The 21,884-nt window shown below is 42.1% G+C and overlaps 1 long non-coding RNA gene across 1 annotated transcript in view; it reads left to right on the forward strand.

Moving 5' to 3' along the window:
- Positions 1–21,884, forward strand: part of LOC122228503 — a 109,247-nt gene that overhangs the window by 76,771 nt on the left and 10,592 nt on the right. The window contains exon 4 of the long non-coding RNA XR_006206621.1: positions 21,416–21,509. This is a non-coding gene — a long non-coding RNA (uncharacterized LOC122228503). The remainder of the gene's footprint in view (positions 1–21,415; positions 21,510–21,884) is intronic.

The following is a 21,884-nucleotide window of genomic DNA, read 5'->3' on the forward strand; positions in this document are numbered from 1 at the left end:
CTCTCTCTCTCTCTGCCCCTCCCCCACTCTTGTGCACATGTGCACATGCATGCTCTCTAAAAAAAAATTTTTTTTTAATGCAATGCCTTCTGAGTAGTTTGCAGGAAGAAGGTGGGTTTTGGCAGGGAAAAAATGGAGCTTCACTAGCCAAATTTGAATGAAAACCAGTATGTGGAGGCAATGATACACGTCCTTCGTTTGGGTCTCCACATGTTGTAAGATCTCTTTTTCACTATGCCAGTCTTTAAAACCAAGAGTCAGGATAGACGAAGCTTAGAACCAGAACTTTGAACTGCTGAACTACGAAGAGTTCAGGCAAAATTTTAAAAAATTAAGCATATTCAATAACATTGCTCTCTCTACTTATCATTTGTTAACATTCATTTTAGTGTATTAAAAAGGGCTTTCATATTATTAATAAGGGAAATGTATATATTTTTTTTAAATATGATTTATTATTTGTGTATTCCCTATCAGTACATTGGTACTACATGTAATTTATAAATAAAGCAACAAACATATGCCGAGGGAATGTGTTCAAACAACTTTTTACTGTTTGTGATGTGTGACCAAATGTTTGGAGAGCCCCTTCTAAAAAATGTAGTTAGCAAAGGACCGCTTCACCACTACTACATGACCAGTAGAATTTTTTTTATTATTTCTTTTTATTTCCCAATTTTCAGATAGGGTTGATAATAGGGTAGGGCCTTCCCTGCTTCCAAAGGTAACCAATGACACTTTATTTGCACTCTCTAGATAGATAGCTATAAATAGGTAGATAAATAGGGATCTAGATCTAGATGTAGAAAGATACATAGGTATATATGAATATATATACTCACACGCACTCACATAATCTTTCCTTTTTCAACCATTTGAGAATGAGTAGCGAATTGCGTTCTTTTATTCCTAAACATTCAGTGTATATTACTTAAGAACAAGGACATAACCACCCTATAGTTATCCAAATCAGGAAATCAATGTTGACATTGAATGCAGAATTTAAAGATGTTAACCTGATAATAAATGTAAGACGGAGAAAGTAAAAAAGTAAGAATAAATCAAATGCCTGCCTTAGTTGTCTCATCTGCAATATGAAAACTAAGACCATTTAGGTTGTCTCATCTGCAATATGTAAACATAAGGAACATTAAGGAAATGTGGAAAGCACTTTGAAATTTTTTTATTTATTTTTTTATTTATTTAATTTATTTATTATTAAGTATTATTAAGTATAAAGTATTATTAAGTATAAATTATTAAGTAATTTATTTATTTTTGAGAGAGAGACAGAGATGGAGTACAAGCGGGAAAGAGAGAGAGGGAGACACAGAATCAGAAGCAGGCTCCAGGCTCTGAGCTGTCAGCACAGAGCAGGACGCGGGACTCGAACCCACGAACCGTGAGATCGTGACTTGAGCTGAAGTCGGACGCTTAACCGACTGAGCCACCCAGGCGCCCCAGAAGCACTTTGAAAATCTTTTAAAAGTTACACGTTAAAGACTGTCATAATTGCTTTATCAATTTTATTTACGTCTATTTATTTACATCTATTTTGTCTTTGTAGCTGCTCTTAAGTCTAACTGTTGTAAACACTGTTTTAAAGTGCTAGGCTGTCTTAATGAAAAGTAAAAATCCACTGGTTAAGCTTACCATTAGACTGAGAAGGTGTAATAAGGTTGGTCTGCGGTTACACTGAGCCCAGCTGCAAAACAGCAGGCATGGCCAGAGGTGGGGAGATATGCGTGAGTCATTGTCATCGGGTCTCTGTGGATCAAGAACAGTACTGCTGCCTCGCCGCGTTCACTGCAAGAAACTGGACTCGATTCGTAGCTGGTGCAATTTACTGCTAATTACCAATACCTTGTAGATTATCGGAGGTTAGGTGAGAAGGGGAGGAAAACAGCCCTGTCAACTTGATGTCGCTTGTTACCAAGAATCCCCAAGAGACCAGGAACTTGAAAGCAAACAGGAGCAGAAATTTATAGAAGAAACTACACAAGGTTCTTTTTTCAACTTGACTCTCAGATGGTTGGAACACGAAAGGGAATATTCTGGAGTCCACTTACTTGGTGTCTGTCTGTCTCTATTTCTCTCTGTCTCTCTCAGATGGGCTATAAATGCCACTGCTCTCCTTGCAGAGGGTAAAAGGATTTGAGGAAAGCCTTAGCAGAGAGAACGAAGGGTTCTTAGACTGAGTGCCAGAAATAACCCAGCGGGTAGTAAAAGTGGGGGGCAATTTTTAAGAGGACAGATGGGTGTTCCAGCAGGTGTATGGCATGGAGGAAAAGAGGAAAAAAACCCAGAAACTTTCCATCTTGAGGCTCTCTTTCACCCAGTCCTGAAGACCTTCAGGATGAATCCATATCTGAGGGAAAAGCAGCATTATGTGTCCTTGAGATTAATCGAGAGAAGACCCAGACATTGATAGGTCTGAGAAATCCTGATCTGGACATCAGGCAAAGAAAGGGCTAGAAGGTGAGTTACTCCTTCCTGAAGCTGATAGAGAAACCCACCCAAGATCCCACAAGGTAAATCAGGTTTTCTCATTTCTTCCTCCAGTTGAAGTTTATAATTTTGGAAGAGAAGGGAGGGTAGGAGAAATGACAGCTGGCTAAATAGGTGGTGTCAAAAACCAGAGTTTGTTTTTCTAAACCATGGCTGTTGATGCTAGAATGATGGGGTCCTGGCAACAAGAGGAAGGTATCTTTCAAAAACCAGGATAGCACGTTTGGCAAGAAGCCTTGTGATCTGATAAGGAGGACTCCAAAAGGAAATGTAGCAAAGGGAGCAGAGAAATGCGCTCAGATAAAACTGTAAAGATACTATGTTGTACACGTTCCACCTGCCCATCCAGATCCACTCTCTGCCCCACTCCCTGCTGCTCTGTGCCTTGCAATCTGACCATAAAGGCTGCAGTGATGCAATGATGGTCAGATTCCTGTTTTGCTTGAACCAGTGAGGGCCACCATAGAGGCACTGTCTCTGGGCTCAAGTAACCACATCTTCCCCTTGCCCTTCAGTCCTAGAAACGGGGTTGCCTCCCTATGGTTGCCACACCCAGAGTGCTGCAGTATCTTGCCTCGGTTTCCCCAAATCGTGCTCTCTCCTTCATAAGTAATATCTGAGAACTGCTTCTTGCACTTTTTGAGTATGCTCTATCTGACAGATAGTTATATATGGAGGATGATGGGTGTGAGGTGGAAGAGGGGAGTGTATGGGAAGAAGCGCCCACTGAGTTTCTATGGAAAAGTCAAAGGGAAGAGACTCAGCAGCCATGACAGTTGTGGCAGGAGCAGTGGTAGTCGCGGCTTCACAAGACTGAGTGGGAAAGAACGTATTTGCATAATAAAATGAAGCAGTCCTCAGTTCAGATTCTTAAATGCAATCCAGGCAGTGAGGCCATAGTTCCAAAGAAGCCGATGGATCCCTGGAGTTTAGAATCACGCTCTCTACCAGGAAGGTGTGCACCTGTGTTAACGTGAATTTATTTCCGATGGACTCATATGGCAAAGAGCAAACCAGCGAGGAGACAGAAGCTAAGCATGGAAGTGTGGGATTGTCTACAGCAGTGCTTCTCAACTGGGGGCAATTTGACTCTCCAGAGAAAAGTTGGCAACGGGGCAAGACATTTTTGACTATCTCTGCAGCAGAGGAAATTGTGGTTCTGGCATCCTGTGGGTAGAGGCCAGGGATGCTTCTAAACATACTATAATGCACAGGACACCCTCCCCCCCCCACGACCTGGATTTGAATCGCTGCTCCATTCCTTCTAGGCTAGTGATCTTGCCTCTCCAAGCTTCAGTTTCTTAGCTTTACAATGAGGGAAATAATAACACCTATCTCATAGAGCTGCTGTGAGGATTAAAAGGGGTGACGCATATACATTGTTTGGCACAGTGTCTGACACGTAGTTCAAGTTCTCCACAAGTGTTCGCTCCCGTTAGGGTAATGATCCTCTTCCAGCACAGATTATAACTCCATTAAAACTAATTCATGAGGAAGAGGGAAGTTTCGGCAGAGCTGATAGGTTTCTCGATGAAGTGACTAGAGGGGTGTGTCCGCCTTGTGAAAATTTGTGGAGCAGTACACTTAGGACTTAAGGTGTATTCTATACCTATGTTATAACCCAATGAAAAGCTTACTTAAAATAATAAAAGTCTCTGGGGCCCCTGGGTGGCTCAGTCGGTTCGGTGTCTGACTTTGGCTCAGGTCATGATCTCACAGCTCATGAGTTCAAGCCCCGCGTCGGGCTCTGTGCTGACAGCTCAGAGCCTGGAGTCTGGTTCAGATGCTGTGTCTCCCTCGCTCTCTCTCTACCCTCCTCCACTCATGCTCTGTCTCTCTCTGTCTCAAAAATAAACAAACGTTAAAAAAAGTAATAATAAAAGTCTCATTCTGTCTTCCTCCCAAAGCAAAACAAAACAAAAAACTACAACATCGAATAAAGTCTTGATTCCCTTGCTAGTGAATGTCCCAGAAGGTGGAAGATGCTTTGAAAGAAACAGTTGCTTTCTGCGCTCTCCTGACCCACACTGGCAAACTGGAAGGAAAGAAGTGAAATCGACAGCCTCACATCCAAGGGACCTGACATGAGAGTGTAGAAAGAAAATGTGTGTTGTTCTGACACATACCCTGGATTTTAAGAAAACGGAATTCAGAAAGTTTAAACTAAAAGCAGCTGTGATCCCATAGTCTGAATTTAAAAAAGGGAAGGTGGCTTAAGTTCTAACTCTCGATCCTACATTGCCACCAACAGGATGTTTCCCAAGGAAACAGGTCAGTGTGGCCCCCGCGGGGGCTCTGTGATGAGTTTGGGTCCCTAGGAGCCCTGCACTGAGTGAACCAAGAACATCCAGCCGGGAGCAAACACAAAGAATGGGTCCCTTTTTCTGTACGTAAAGGACAGAATTAGGGGAGGCTTGGAAGCCTACTAGTAATCGGAAAGACCTTTCAGTTATCTTTGGGGTTGGAAGAAGAACAAGGAAGCTTATGTCCACAGCGCAGTTTGGGTGTTAACAGCAGCACAAAGAAGGCAGAACAATTCATTTCATGTGTTTCTTTCATCTTTTCTGTCAAGGAAAATGATCTTCAAATGGTAATGGGTAGTGTGATACTGGCTAGGACAGGATTTGAGTACGTACCGGGTTGAATAAACAGTAAGAGTCTCCCTTACTCGCTTTAAATGGACTCAAATCTGTTGGCTGGATGAAAGATGTCCAGGTGTGTCTGTGAACCCTTACATAAAACCTGAGGCGAGTGGGGCATGAGGACCCGTGCTGGCTTAAGGACAAACGTGGTGCTCTCTCCTAAGAAGTGGGGTACATATTTCAGAAACCAACACCCAGTGGGCTTGATGCTAATCCCTGAAAAAATCCTGGGCTGTCCTAATTACCGGACAGCTCGTGAGTACTTGGGGGAATAAAGGGGTAAAAATCCCTGGACTCAGCATGATTTTCCAAGGACAGGTGTTATACTAACAGTCACTGATGTTTACAGAGCATACACCATGTGTGAAGTTTTAAGCACTTTGTTCCTTCAGGCCTCAAATAATCCTAGGCAGCAAGTACTACTGTTATCCCCATTTTTCAGATGTAGAAACAAAGGCACGGGGTTGGGGGGGGGGTCAATTAATTTTTCAGAGGTCACACAGCTGATCTGTGACAGAACTGGAGCTCACACAAGGCAAGCTGGCATTAGCACCTGTGTGCTTCCTTTTTATTACGATTTTCGCCAAGCAACCAATAATGTGCATCCACACATTCTTCAGGACACAAAGGGAAATGCAGGCTACCCTGGGCTACACGGAGGCAATCTTAAAAAATCCAGTCTAGATTCATCCCTTGGTGCCCCTTCAAGGCTTCCCAGAGAGCCTCACGTTAGTAGTGTTTGCCCTCCAGGAAAATAAGTGTCTCTCTTGTATTTCCCAGTAATCCTAAAATTAAGAGTACATTCCTTGGGCTCAAAAGCGGTGGCTTAGGTGTCGGTGAGACACCAAGAGAGCGTTTTGCCCTGGAAAATCCCAACATCCCCAGGGACTCCATCCGATTTCTATGGCAAAGTTCTAGCACAAAGTTCCAACGAATCACAGTGAAGATTCATAGTACCTGGGATTTTACCAGGTGATTGCCCACTTATTTGAGCACATCCGTCAGCATTTTCTGGTGCCAGGGCGTGATGAAGACCTATTTATTCATAAGACTGTTGCCAGGGTACCTAAGTGTTTTAATCAGTTCTTGAAGTAGTTCTTTGCCTCACAACTGAAAAGCAAATATTTTCCTGTTTCTCTTTTACATACAGTCTCAAGCTGTTGCTGGAGGAGCGTAGTGATGTTCAATGTTAGAACCTTCTCCTGAAAACTCTTGTTTGCTAGGTTGGTCGGATTAGGGGTGATTTTTTTTTTTTTTTATCCTTTCAAAGATGTTCTTTCATGTTGACATAAAATTCTTCGAAAAATAAGCATTTTTAAAAAGGTTACAAAAAAGGTCTTTTCCAGGAGGAAAAGCAAAATGTCTTGGAGAGTTCTCAGTGTGGGGACATGGAAATAACAAACAAATGGATCAAGAAATGCCAATCTGACAAACAACTTAAACCTAAAAGGAGATGGCCAGATAGCTAAGTGCTATGAATAATCAAGCATATAAAATTTTTTCTGTGGATAAAACTTACAGTTAATTAAATGTTGCATTTTTTTTTTTCATCCAGATATTCTGGTGTCTGTCAGATAGGACTCAAAAAAAAAAAAAAAAAAAGAAAAGAAAAACAAAAAACGTGGCTCAAAGTACATTCCAAAGCCATTGTTCCTGTCAACATAATGTGCCTGAGAAAAGAAAAGAAAAGAAAAGAAAAGAAAAGAAAAGAAAAGAAAAGAAAAGAAAAGAAAAGAAAAACAAAAAACGTGGCTCAAAGTACATTCCAAAGCCATTGTTCCTGTCAACATAATGTGCCTGAAGAAAGTGTTAATATCCTTCTGACTAGGCCATCAGACTTGACGTGATTGGTGTCTCATTTCTGCAGGGCTGTGAGTGATGAAGGTTAATCTGATAAACTGATCTCAGTTAAGGTGATTGTGGCTGGTAATGCCTCCTCACTTACGCTTCCCAGATATCTTGTTTTGTTCATGTCTTGATGTTTGAATCCAAAGGAGTTTGTGAATTTCAGGTCCCTGGAAAGTTCAAGTAACTGGATCTGGCTCAGGAGCTACGTGCACTTGTAGGTGAGGCAACCCTTAGGTCCAGCTCGAGGATTTCTTATGCATTAGTGATGGGGACCACAGAAATGGGGTTTTGACAGCTTCGAAGTCTGTGGCCAGCGAAAAGTTAGCACACCCCCCAAGATACCCACATACAATTTCTGGAATCTGTCAAGTGTTATTCTAAATGGCGAAAGATGTGCTTAAGTTATGGCTCTTGATTAAGTTAATGGGCTCATCCTGATACATCCACATGGGCCTTAAATGCAATCACATGTGACCTTGGAAGAGTGAGGTGGAGGGAGTTTTGAGAGGCACATGCAGGGAAGGTGATGTGAAGATGGAACCGAGTCCAGGAACCAGGAGTCAGGGAGCACGGGGAGCCACCAAAAACCGAACAGGCGAAGAACGGACTCCCTCCTATAGGCCCGGGAAGGAGTGTGACCTGCTGACATCTTGATTTCAGACTTCTGGCCTTCAGAGCTGTGAGAGACCACATTCCTATTAGTTGGCCACCAAGTTTGTGGTGGTTACCCCAGCCACAGACACCAATGCAGGGTCTGCTACTCTTGGGTTCAGACTCTGGGTCCAATGTAGTTCTGTGTCATCGTAGACATAGTTTGTTCTGAGCCTGTGTGTCCTCATATATAAAATAAGACCAGATGTGTGAGGTATCTAGTACATAGTGGTTGGCACCCGGTACTACCGTGTGAATGTTGATTTTTGTGGATAAAAACAACTTTGTGCTTGCAGCTTGCAACAGTATGTCCGCAAAGGTGATGAGGGTCACAGCTTAGCAGAGACGTTCTGTGAGCACATCTGAGGAAAGTGTGTGTGCTCGTAGGTGTGAGGAAATGGGTACATATGTGGGTGGTGGGCCAGGCGGGGGGTGGTGGTGACAGAATCAGTGGGGGAGAGATTGTGTTGGAGGGGTCAGCGAAGGGATCACAGGATTCTTGTACGATTAGAGAGCAGATGGATGAAGGCCCTTAGAATTTAATGGGAAAATTCCCTGGTTTCTTCTTGAAGGGCTTAGCTTTTTATATCCACATCCATATTTTAAACCTCATAACTGAAATCTAAGTACACTCTTCATTTGTAGCTTGTCAGCTGAGGGAAAATTACAGAATGGGTCACAGCAGCGGGAAGATTACGGGTTGCATCTGATAAATGGCTATTTATATGTACTGAGCCGGCTCTGGGGTATTCTCAGGGTATAATTTCATAGCAGAGTTAACATCATCACATAAAATATGACAACAGGTTTTACACTGCCGATCTGGAATGAAATTGCAGCCCTTCTATAATGAGCAAGTGAGGCCCAGAGGCAGAATGCATTGAGCTTCACCAAAACCTGTCACCTCCAGTCACAGGCCCTTTGAGGGGAGAGAGGACAAATGGGCAGAGGTGACAGGACATTCCTGACTTTCTCGTGGCACCCAGCAACCCACCTTAGGAGGAGCGGCTTCCCGCCTCCGCATCACCCAGACTGTTCCCTTCATTCCACGGACACACTTCCTAAAGCCCGGGGTGTAAATCATAACCCCATCCCTCCCATCGACTCACAGCATCATCGCCGGGATGACGGCCCCTTCGCTTTTATTAATCTTCAATTGGCAAGGATTCTGAACTCGCCCTCACTGTATGCCCTCAGCCCGGTGCTTAATGATTTATGAAAAATCTAAATGCCCCCAGAGGTGGTCCACACTTGAAGGAACTACCAGAGTAAATATTTTAAGTGGATCCTTTTTGAAATGAAAATAATCACAGCGGTGTTCCTCTCCGTGGTCAGCTGGGAGTTTGCTTCCTCTAATTGTAGCAGGGAGGGGCTGTCTTCACAGTGTTGGGGGAGGGGGGTGCACACCTGTACTTTCCAAGCTAAGTTTCCTCCCTGAGTGAGTAGGTCTCACTTTAAGTGAAAACGAAACTTACTCTGTTTACAGCCTAGAGCCGCCTGGATTTCCATGTAGTAAACTCCCTGGCTTCAAAGAACTCTGCCTGGAGTCTGGGCACCTTTGAGGGACAGAAACGTGTATTGGGGTATTGCATTCAGTAATGAAGTTATCACTCAGTTTTTTACATCCATGGTCGTCTTCTCTTATATAGCTGGTCAGCGTCACCCATTTTTCCCCTTTGGGTCATCACAGACACGAAGAACCTTTATCATATTTACAGAACACATTTGAATATCAATTCCCATTCCCACCCCAAATAAAAGGCCAGCTGGAACCGCATGCAGGGAGGGTTAAGCGACCACAGGATTAGCTGAAACTCTGCCTCTATTGCTGTGGGCAAGATGGTGCTTGGTCCCCAGCTGTTCCCCGTCACAGCATCTGCTCCGTGGTTTCAAGTTACTTGTCAGCACCAACCATGAGTGAAAGAAATTCTTAAAATTTCCAATCAAACATCTAAGTCCTTACCTACCTCTGACTCCCAGTGATATCACGAGTCACACCATTCTTTCCCCTAGTCCGAGGCAGGCCTGCAGACACAGAAAGCCCTAGAATAGATTAAATTGATTAGAATTCAAGGCAATTTGGGGATGCAAACCAGACTCATGGAAATCTCAAAAGTTACATTTTCACATTATTCAGTTTCAAAGATCAAATCGCCCTTCTATTGTTAGAGATTATGGCATACAGTAGGAACTCCCTGAAGTTTTATTTTAAAAATCACAGAGTAGGGGCACCTGGGTGTCTCAGTTGGTTAAGCGTCTTGAGTTCAGCTCAGGTCATGATCTCACAGTTTGTGAGTTTGAGTCCTGCATCCAGCTCTGCGCTGATGATACAGAGCCTGCTTGGGATTCTCTCTCTCCCTCTCTTTCTGTTCCTCCCCCACCTGTGCGCTCTCTTTCTCTCTCTCTCCCTCTCTAAATAAATTAAATAAATAAATAAATAAATAAATAAATAAATAAATAAACTTTAAAAAAATTACAGAGTAGAATTCACCTTTTGGTGTGCTGTGTGTAAATTTTTACACTGCATGGATTTTGACAGCCAGGATGGAGAACTAGTGGAATATCCCAAAGCATTCCCTCCTGCTACCTCTTTTTAGTTAGACCCTCTTTCCACTTACAGTCCCTGGAAACCACCGATCCGTTCTCTGTTCCAACACTGTCTTTTCCAGCGTGTCCTAGAAATGGAATCCTATCACATGCTGCCTTTTCATACTGAGATCTTTCACTTAGCGTAATGCATTTGAGTTCACCTCTGTTATTGCGTGTGTTCATAGTTCATTCATTTTTATTGGGGACTAGTATTCTGTGGTGTGGATGGATTACGGTGTGTTTATCCAGTCACCCACTGAAACTCTTTTGGTGATTATGAATAATGCTGCGATCAGCATTTGTGTACAGTTTTTTGAGCGAACATAAGTTTTCATGGCTCTAGGATAAATACCTGCTAGTGGGATTGCTGGGTCGTATGATAAACATGTATTCAGCTTGATGAGAAACTCCCAAGCCATTTTTCCGGAGTGGCTGTACCATTTTGCATTACCACCAGCACTGTGTGGGAGCTCCTGTTGATTTGCATCCTCACTGACACTTAGAATTGCCATTTAATCAGCGCGTCACTAATAAATTATATTGAAGCATCTTTTCATCCATGTTATTAATCTTATTAACCTGAAGCACCTTATTTGCCATCCATATATCTTCTTTGGTGACGTGTATGTCAATTTTTGGCCCATTTTAAAATATGTTCTTTGTTTTGCTCATTGAATCTTGGGTTCTTTATATATTCTGGTTACAAATCCTTTGTCTTATAGGTGATCACAAAGACTTTCTTCCAGCTTAGAACCTGTCTTTTCACAGGATGTTAACAATCTCCTTTGCAGAATAAAGGCTTCTCTATTGTATGAAGCCAAGTTTAACCATGTTTTCCTTGTGGGTGATCCTTATTTCTTATTTCTGAGAACTCTTGTCTAACCCAAAGTCAAAGTGTTTTTCCAGTTTTTCTTCCATGAGTTCAAATTAACTTTATATTTAGTTCTAATTTAACTCATGTGTTTAAAGTTAAAACTAATTCCGTATTCAGTTCTGTGATCCATTTTGAGTTAAGCTTTGTGTATTCTATGAGGTAGAGTTCTTTTCCATTCGGCTATTGAGTCTTGCCAGTGAGTTTTTCAGTTCTAAAGCTTCCATTTAGTTCCTTTTGATAGCTTTTGTTCTTACTGCAAACTTCTATCTTTCCATTTATATAAAAAAATATTTACCTTTACTTCTTGAAGCATGGTTTACAATAACTATTGCAGGGTCTTTGTCTAACAATTCCTATACTGAAGTCTTCTCAGTGTTCGCTTGTGTTGACTGCCTTTCCCTTGAGAGTTATCTATGTCTCCCTGTTCTTCTGTATGTGAAGTGATTTGGGGTTGCATCTTAAATATTTTGACTATTATGCCATGAAACTCTGAGTCCTATTTAAATCTAGAAAGTTTATACTTTTTTTTTTCTTTTTTTTTTTTTTTAACCAGGCAGGCAACCTCGTTAGGTTCAGATGGCACAACCACTTTCTGTGGTCTGTGATTCCAATGTCCATTTAGTTTTGAAAGCATTTACAAGTGCTCTGCTGACCCGCCCAGCCTATATACCGCTCACCTGCCAGTCTGAAACCTGGGCCATGGTCTCCCCTACAGTTCAGCGTTCAAAGTCTTCACGGGGCTGATTCTAGGCTGGTTGACACATGGTCAGTTCAAGCATGAGCCAGGAACTTCATATGCAGTCTGAATGGAGTCCTTTCTCATGCCTCCCACCCCGCTCTGCACCCTCTGTCTCCCAGGGTTTCCCCTTCCTAGTGTTCTGGTTGGAAAGCTGGGGCTTTGGAGTAGGGTTTGGTCCTGCCATGTCCTCCCTTTCCAGATGCTCTGGCTTTCTCTGGGGCTGGCTTGCTTGCTTATGTATGTATGTTTGTGTGCATCCACTGGCAGTTCAGGCTGTTTTAACATCCAGGTCAGGATATATAAGGGGCAAAAAGAGGACCCATCCCCTTCAGAAAACAAACCTCAAAACAAGCCTCAGAAATCACCACCACGTCCTCTTCTTGACTCCAGTGATCCTTGCTCACCCTGCGTGCTCTCATCCACCTGTCAGAGCCTTCTGAAAGTTCAATTATGTGGTTTTGCCCAAGGTTTTTAGTTGTAGTTAATAAGAGAGGTGAGGTTGCCTGTGTTTACTTGATCTTGTTTGGAACCAAAAAAAGCGAATATAAATTTTTCTGAATGAATGGGAAAAAGGAAAAAATTCTGTCTCATTTTAGGAACTGCCTATTTTCTCTTCCCAGATTTATGTATATCTAAAAATGTTAGCCTTTCTTCCTGTCTCTTAAGGAACACAAAAAATTTTTCTTTATACTTAATTCAGGCTCCAGGGAGATTAATTCTGGTTTTTATTTAAATGATTAATACTACGTTGCCAGCCTTGCCACTGCTCTTACTACTTGGCTGACGTAGACAGGCCTGGCATTCAAGCCTGGGCTCATATGCTCTCTAGCTGTGTGCCACGGGGAAGGTTGGAGGGTTCCATCCATAAGACAAGCAACTAGGACTACAGGGTCCCTAAGTCCTTTCTCCGCGAGCCTTCACTTTCCAACACCCCAACCATTGGTAAGCCTGGTGCTCCCACATCCTTCTCCCTCCAGCCCTGGACACTCTTTTCTTCATGTTGTGCTCATTTCCTCTTGTGATTCAGCCCAAGACCTGCGAGGCTTGCCCTCTGTTCCAGTTCTCTGCACCCACCATCACGTGTCCACCATGCAATCCTTGATTCTTTCTTCCTTGAACTACAAGCTCTGGCCCTTCTTCTGTGAGGAACCTGGACTTAATTTTCCTCACAGACTTAGTAATGAAAAAAGAGGGTTTAGTCTAAGCAGTCCTGTGCAATCACAACCCCAGCTTATGGATCAAGACCGCCATGAGGTTGGCTCTCAAAGACCATGCTCTTGAAGCTTTACACTTCCAGAGCCCTTTGGTTGATTTCTTCTGACACACTTGTCAGAGATCAGTCTGGAATCAATAGAGAAATCAATAGGTTCCCTGGGGTTCCTAAGCCATTGGTTGGCCAGACATCATTCTTCTTATTGGCCTCCTGCCCAGTGGTTCTCAACTGTGGGGTTCAACACATTGGTGTTTTGGAGGCAGTTATGGCTTTTCTGGCTGGTTACTTGTTACTATCTGTGTTTGAAAAATCCATGTTTATGAAAGGTTTCCTTTTTACAGTAGTTGCCCTTTCTCTCTGGTTTTACTTTCCACAGTTTGTTAACCACCGTGAACTGTGGTCTACAAACAGATGATCCTCCTTCTGATATATTGTCAGAAGATCAGTAGTAGCCTAATGTCACAATGTCTACATCATTTACCTCACATCATCACAAGAAGAAAGGCGAGTACAGTACAAGAAGATATTTTGAGAGACATTGAGAAAAAACACATTCATATGCCTTTTATTATCATTTATTATAATTGTTGTTTTATTAGTTATTGTTACTCTTAATGCGCCTAATTTACAAAATTTATCATAGATATGTATGTATAGGACAAGACATAGTACCTGTATAGGGTTTGGTAGTATGCACAGTTTCAAGCATCTACCAGGGATGTTGGAACATATACCCCACAAATCAGGGAGGGCTACTTATTCTTTAAACTGCTACTTATGATCATGCATAAACCCAAGCTGTCTACACCAGCCTAAAAGAGTATTTCACTGAATATTAGCCCCACAGGTTGGAACTCAGATTTATTTGAAAATACAATGCCTCCATGATCAGTAAGTTTTAGAAATATTGGCCTGAGCAATGTTGATCTTTCCTGTAGGACTTGACCTTGTATATAGTTCCTGTGTTTTATGGCTCTCCAGGGGTGCTAGGTAGTATAGAACTACTTCAAAAACTTATTTGAACACAATACTTTTTGAAAGAGACATCTTGAAGGATTTGTGTTCAGTGGAACTCACTAGCAAATGGTGGTCTCCACTGTCCCTCCTTACCATTAGCAGGAGACGGCAGGGAACCCTAACTCCAGAGTTAAGGTACTGAAGGTCACTGCTGCTTTTTCATATAAGTTCTTCCCCTCTGGTCCCCCATCCAAAGAGCCTCCCAAAGGGTCTTCTGTCAAAGGCTTTTTTGTGACTGTTGAGATAAAGACCAAGTTCTTAATATAACCTGCAGCACAACTTTGTCTTATACTACTCTCCCTCTACCTCTACATTCTGGCCGAAACTTTTTTTTTTTTTTTTTTTTTTTAGTTTTAAAAACTTACCATACACCTTTTTACTCCAGACCCTTTGCCCCTATATTACTCTTTGCCTAAAACCACCTTTTACCCCTAAACTTGATTTGTTCAATCCCTAGTTATTTTTTAGATATCAGCTCCAACTTTGTTTTTAGAAGGTCACTTCTGACTGTGCTCCAGGCCCCTTCCCTCCCCCTATTTTTCACTCCCTCCCCCCTCCTTAGATAGGGCCCTATTGTTGCGTGTTTTCATAGAATGATGACCTTTTCCTTCAAAGTATATATATATATATATATATATATATATATATATATATATATCAGTTTTAATTATAGACTGATCTATGTGTTTATTTGTTTGATGACCGTCCTCTCCTCGAAACCCCTGCACTGGTCCGAAAACAGTCCCTGCACTGCATGAAAACAGGGACCATGTTATTAGTCAGTCATCATTATACATGAAATGTTTGCTAAATGTGAAGAAACGGTATCTATTCGTTCCTGAGTGGTTAATTCAAAGTCAATAGAAGAACCTCATAGGCTTTGAAGCAGTCCACTGGCTCCACTCAGAGTGGCCACATGTCTCTGGATTGGAGCCTTGTGTCATGTACATGCCATTAATGAGCTTGTGAATTTGTTTGTTGACCTAAAGAAAGTTTATTCCTCTGTCTCCTTCAAACACACTTCTGTTCTATTACAGGAGATCTTTCACGTGGCTGTGTTAATAGTGGCAGCAAAGAGCATGAAGCAATTGATCCATAGAGCAGAAATGGTTACCCAGGGGACTCTTCCTTCCAGGACTCTGATATCAGAAAATACATGGTTGAGGGAGCCTAGAAAACCCACATGGGGGCCTCAACTAGCAATCTGGGAGTTGGCCCAGGAAAAGTCACTTTAGGAGCATTCTCTAGAAGTCACTCTTTATTCTTTGGTCATTTGGTCCCTGGTGTATGTCTCTGTTATTTATCTAGGTGTTAGTGATACGAACATTAAAAAAATATGGTCACTAGAGACACGGCAGACTGGTAGAGGAGGGACTTGTGCATAGGCTGAACTGCCTTTCTGGTTCCTCCCGGATATCCTATTAACATATTTCAGCTGGCACTGCAGATCTTCCAGAATTATAATAACTAACACTTAGCACCGGATATGTCACAGTCCATTGGACTGTTCACAGATATCCTGCTTCTCCTCCCTGCAGGAATGTAGTGGGCTCCCAGTTCCTTGCCCACTTGAAGCAGTCACCCGCTTCAGCCAATGAGATGTGTGACACATCTGAGAAGAAATTTTAAGACCATTGCACATAGTGTCTCTTTCCCTTGCCAAAGCAATTGACAGTTCTCCTAATAGTGGAAGCTCTATCTACCTTGATCTTGTAATGGGGAGATCTAGAGCAGAACCCTCACCTTAGAAGCAGAAACCACATGGGGCTTAGTGGGCAGTTCCTGCTATTGGGTAAAGAGAGCTGTTAAAGAGTACCGTAAGTGGGGCGCCTGGGTGGCTCAGTCGGTTGAGCGTCCGACTTCGGCTCGGGTCACCATCTCGCGGTCCGCGAGTTCGAGCCCCGCGTCGGGCTCGGGGCTGATGGCTTGGAGCCTGGGGCCTGCTTCCGATTCTGTGTCTCCCTCTCTCTCTGCTCCTCCCCCGTTCATGCTGTGTCTCTCTCTGTCTCAAAAATAAATAAAAACGTTAAAAAAAAAAATTAAAAAAAAAAAAAGAGTACCGTAAGTGTTCTCCCCCTGGCTTTATGAATCTCTGTGCGAGGGCTCAGAGATGTTCCATTCCAAAGCTTGTGCACAGAGTTGCTCGCCTTGTGCTACTTGGCCTTCTATGCTTGGAGAATACGACTTTTTTGTTAGACACTAGCAATTGGGAGTTTCCGGTTACTGTACCATAACCTAGCTCATTCTGACTTACACAGTTTCCCAGGCTCTGTTTCAAGCATCTTGGGTATAATGAGTGATTTAATTTTTATAACCACACTACAGAGAAAGTACTGTTATTCCTACTCTGGAAGTGTGGAAATCAAGGCCCACGGAGATTAGGTGACAAACTGAAAATGTGACAGAACTGGGATTCAGACCTAGGGAGTCTGACTTCAGAGTCTGTGTCTTTAACCAGTGGTACCATAGTGCCTCTTGATAACCCTGTGGTCTCTTATCTTTTGCCGTCTCCCTGCTCCCTTGGACCTCATGCCCTAGAGGCTAGGTCTCTACTCCTAGAATTCTGAACGCCAGGCGCTAGTTTGAGAAGATCACCAACTAGTACTTGGAGAAAGCCCACGTACAGCAATGCTATTACCATTTAACTATTTTCGCTGCTCCTATTTTAGCACCTGGACTTCGAACACACCATCAAAGAGATCCTAAATTGGGACATCCAGGTTCCAGATTACCGTATCGGGGAGATCCTATCAAACTTATAATTTAATCTGTGATACATAGGCAGTGTCTCTCATCCATCAACAGCTCAGTCACTAACAATTATAGAGAAACATATCAGAGCATAGGAGAGAAAAGAGGCAATATTTTTGGACAGAGTCACAGAATTAGATTAATGATAATCTCTTTTTCATGAAACACTCTTCATTTTTGATCCATGCATGGCCCTCTTTGTTCATATTCGTGTTTTCATGTATATATTCGCTGACTTGTTTTTCTTAAGTAATAGAAGTAAAATGCAGGAGCCCTCTCCCCATCAACACGAGAAGGAAACTGTTGGCAATAGCTTACATTACAATAGCTTGCATACTTGTCTTCCATCCTGTCCTTCTGTGGCGCCCACCCACTGTCCTGACTCCTGTGTGTGTCATTCCCCTGCTTTTTTTAACATGTAGTTTTTCTTTTTTCTTTTTTTTAACTATTCTTTATATTAGAGGATATTCTCCTGAATGCAATCTTGTTGGGGTTTTTTTCCCCACTCAATATTATATTGTTAAGGGATCTGTTGGTGACCATGAGAATGCAGGCGTACTTGACCAAGGGCCCTCTTCTCCGCTCTCTATTGTGAACATTGCTGAGCTGTGCCAAGACCACGATTCCTGCAGATCCCTAGGACATTGCTCCCAGCTGATGACTGAGTGTGGTCGAGATGCTGAGACAGCCCCAGTCCTGGGAGACACAGGGCTCCTGTGACAGCTGACGCTCGCTCAAGGACACCGAGGTGACCTTGCCGAATCGTCTGCAGATCTAGTACAGTCTACATCCCTTCCATCCAACCCTCCTTTCCTCCTCCTTCACTTGGGGTCATATTTGCATCGCAGTCTGTGACTCCCCCAGACTTCGTCCCATTTTCTCCACAAGCATTGCTCCTAAGGAAAACTTCCCACAGTTAATCCTACCTTGGCATATTTCCTCAGAGGTCAAATACAGCATTCACACTGTTACATGTAACAGAAATCTATTGCTTCCACTGCTGTATGGTGTTCGATTATATGAATATACCAAGGGAATGGATAAATACACTGTGGTATATTCTAATAATTGCAGATTTGGGTTGTTTCCAGATTTTACCATTAGGAAGAATGCTGCTATAAACATCCCTTGTATGTTTATGTGTTCGGTAATTTGTCTTGGATATATATCTAGAAGTTTCTGGGTCATGGGGCAGGTATCTGGCTGACATTTAAGATAATGTCGAACTGCTTTCTGAAGAGTTTGTACACATTTACACTCCTACCAGTGGAGTATAAAAAATCCTGTGGACTCATAGCCTCTCCAATACTTAGTAGGTTGGAATTCTTAATTTTTGCTACTTAAATGGGTATAAAATAACCACTGTGGATTTGATTGGCATTTCCCTCAAGGTGAACATCTTTCTATGTTATTGCTTCTCCTGTAAACTGCCCGTTTATGGCTGTGCCATTTTGGGAAGTGGGGGGTGGAGATGTTTTTTGACTGAAATGTAGGACTTCTTTATATGCCCCTGATAATTAACCTGATAATTCATGTGTTGAAAATACCTTTTCCCAATCCAATTTGTAAGTTGTCTTTCACATCCTGTAAGGTGGCTGTTGATGAGCAGAATTTCTTCATTTTAATAAGACATCAAGTTTTAATAGTTAGCATTTCTGTTTAAAACTTTCTCCCTATCCCAAGATTAGAAATAGATTCACCTAGGGCTCAGTCAGTTAAGCGTCCAACTCTTGATTTCAGCTCAGGTCATGATCTTGTGGCTTGTGAGTTTGAGCCTCGTGTCAGGCTCCGTGCTGGCAGTGCAGGGCCTGCTTGGGATTCTTTCTTTCCCTCTCTGTCCTTCCCCCACCTCTCCTCCAAAATAAATAAATAAATAAACTTAAAAATATATATGTTCATGGAGCGCCTGGGTGGCTCAGTCAGTTACGCGTCCGACTTTGGCTCCCGTCATGATATCACAGTTCATGGGTTCGAGCCCCACATTGGGCTCTGTGCTGACAGCTTAGAGCCTGAAGCCTGCCTTGGATTCTGTGTCTCGCTCTCTCTCTGTCCCTCCCCCATTCACGTTCTGTCTCTCTCTGTCTCTCAAAAATAAATGTTGGGGCGCCTGGGTGGCTCAGTCGGTTAAGCGGCCGACTTCGGCTCAGGTCATGATCTCACAGTCCGTGAGTTCGAGCCCCGCATCGGGCTCTGTGCTGACAGCTCAGAGCCTGGAGCCTGTTTCAGATTCTGTGTCTCCCTCTCTCTGACCCTCCCCCGTTCATGCTCTGTCTCTCTCTGTCTCAAAAATAAATAAACGTTAAAAAAAATTAAAAAAAAATAAAATAAAATAAAAAATAAATGTTAAATATATCTATATCTATATCTATATCTATATCTATATCTATATCTATATATTCACCTATAATTTCTCCTAAAAAGAAAAATAAAGGTATTATTGTCTTTGTCATTTAAGTCCTTGAGTTATCAAGAGATATTTTTCTGTATGGTACAAACTTAGAATTAGTTTCACTTTTCTGACACAAGAACAGACACTCAGATCAATGGAACAGAATAGAGAATCCAGAAATGGACCCACAAATGTATGGCCAACTAATCTTTGACAAAGCAAGAAAGAATATTCAATGGAGTAAAGAGAGTCTCTTCAGCAAGTGGTGCTGGGAAAACTGGACAGCAACATACAGAAGAATGAACCTGGACCACTTTCTTACACCATACAAAAAAATAAACTCAAAATGGATGAAAGACCTAAATGTAAGTCAGGAAGCCATCAAAATCCTCAAGGAGAAAGCAGGCAAAAACCTCTTTGATCATGGCCACAGCAACTTCTTACTGAACACGTCTCTGGAGGCAAGGGAAACAAAAGCAAAAATGAACTACTGGGACCTCATCAAAATAAAAAGCTTCTGCACAGCAGAGGAAACAATCAGCAAAACTAAAAGGCAACCGACAGAATGGGAGAAGGTATTTGCAAATGACATATCAGATAAAGGGTTAGTATCCAAAATCTATAAAGAACTTATCCAACTCAACACCCAAAAAACAAATAATCCAGTGAAGAAATGGGTGAAAGACATGAATAGACACTTCTCCAAAGAAGACATCCAGATGGCCAACCGACACATGGAAAAATGCTCAACATCACTCATCATCAGGGAAATACAAATCATGAGATACCACCTTACACCTGTCAGAATGGCTACCATTAACAACTCAGGCAACAACAGATGTTGGCAAGGATGTGGAGAAAGAGGATCTCTTTTGCATTGCTGGTGGCAATGCAAGCTGGTGCAGCCACTCTGGAAAACAGTATGGAGGCTCCTCAAAAAACTAAAAATAGAACTTCCCTACAACCCAGCAATTGCACTAATAGGAATTTGTCCACGGGATACAGGTGTGCTGTTTCGAAGGGACACATGCACCCCCATGTTTATAGCAGCACTATCAACAATAGCCAAAGTATGGAAAGAGCCCAAGTGTCCATCGATGGATGAATGGATAAAGAAGGTGTGGTATAGATATACAATGGAGTATTACTCGACAATCAAAAAGAATGAAATCTTGTCATTTGCAACTACATGGATGGAACTGAAGGGTATTATGCTAAGTGAAATTCGTCAGTCAGAGAAAGACAAAAATCATATGACTTCACTCCTATGAGGACTTTAAAAGACAAAACAAATGAACATAAGGGAAGGGAAACAAAAATAATATAAAAATAGGGAGGGGGACAAAACCAAAGAAACTCATAAATATGGAGAACAAACTGAGGGTTACTGGAGAGGTTGTGGGAGGGGGGATGGGTTAAATGGGTAAGGGGCATTAAGGAATCCACTCCTGAAATCATTGTTTCACTATATGCTAACTAATTTAGATGTAAATTTTAAAAAATAAAAAATAAATTAAAAAAAAAAGAATTAGCTTCACTTTTCCCCCCACCATACAGATATTCTTTTTCTCCCCCAGGTTAATTCATTACATAGTCTCTTTTCCCCTACTGACCTTCCATGCCAAGTCTTTCAAATATCAAAGTTCCATATATTCAAGGGTCTGTTTCTGAGGTCCTATTATATTGGACAGTATCTCCACTAGAAACACATAATCTTTTTTTTTTTAATATTTATTTATTTTTGAGAGAGAGTGGAGGGACAGAGAGAGAGAGAGAGACACACAGAATCGGAAGCAAGCTCCAGGCTCTGAGCTGTCAGCACAGAGCCTGATGCGGGGCTCGAACTCACAAACTGTGAGATCATGACCTGATCTAACTCTCCATTCATTTAGGTCTTTCTTCGTTCTCATGGAGGTGTTGCAGATACTTTGTTCAGTGTACTGCTAGGTGCCTAATTTTGTGTGTGGTGCGATTGTTATTGTAAATGGTGTCTTCTTTTCAATTGCACTTTCTAGTTTATAACTGTTAGTGTATACGAATGCAGTTGACTTCTATATAAGCAAAAATATTCTGGTAAAAACAATGATCACGATAACAGCCATTATTCAGTATTTCTAGCTTTCATTTGCTGAGCACATATTCTGTGCTGGCCATGATGGTAAGTGCTTATATACATTTTCTCCTTTATTCACAGCACAGCCCCATGAGTTTGAAAATAACTCGGATGAACAGATTAGAAAACCAAGGTGCAGACCGATGGGAGCACTTGAAATCACACATCTAGACAAGTAAGCCACTGGGGTTCAATCTTAAAGTGTTCTGACTCTAAAGCATACACTTTTTTTTTTAAATGTTTATCCCTTTTTGAAGAGAGAGCACAAGCGGGGGAAGGTCAGAATCCGAAGCAGGCTCCAGGCTCTGAGCTGTCAGCATAGAGCACAATGTGGGGCTCGAGCTCACGAACCACAAGATCATGACCTGAGCTGAAGTCGAACTTTTAACTGATTGAGCCACCCAGGCTCCCCTAAAGCATAAACTCTTGACTATCCGCAATTTATAGCAGTTCTCGGTTTTAAGGGGAAACAACCATAACAAAATAAACCTCAATCACTGTATAATTTTTTTGCATTTCCTGTTTTCTCAGTTATGGCTGCCACATACAG

Source organism: Panthera leo, chromosome C1, assembly GCF_018350215.1.
Source record: "Panthera leo isolate Ple1 chromosome C1, P.leo_Ple1_pat1.1, whole genome shotgun sequence".
Taxonomy (NCBI): Eukaryota; Metazoa; Chordata; class Mammalia; order Carnivora; family Felidae; genus Panthera; species Panthera leo.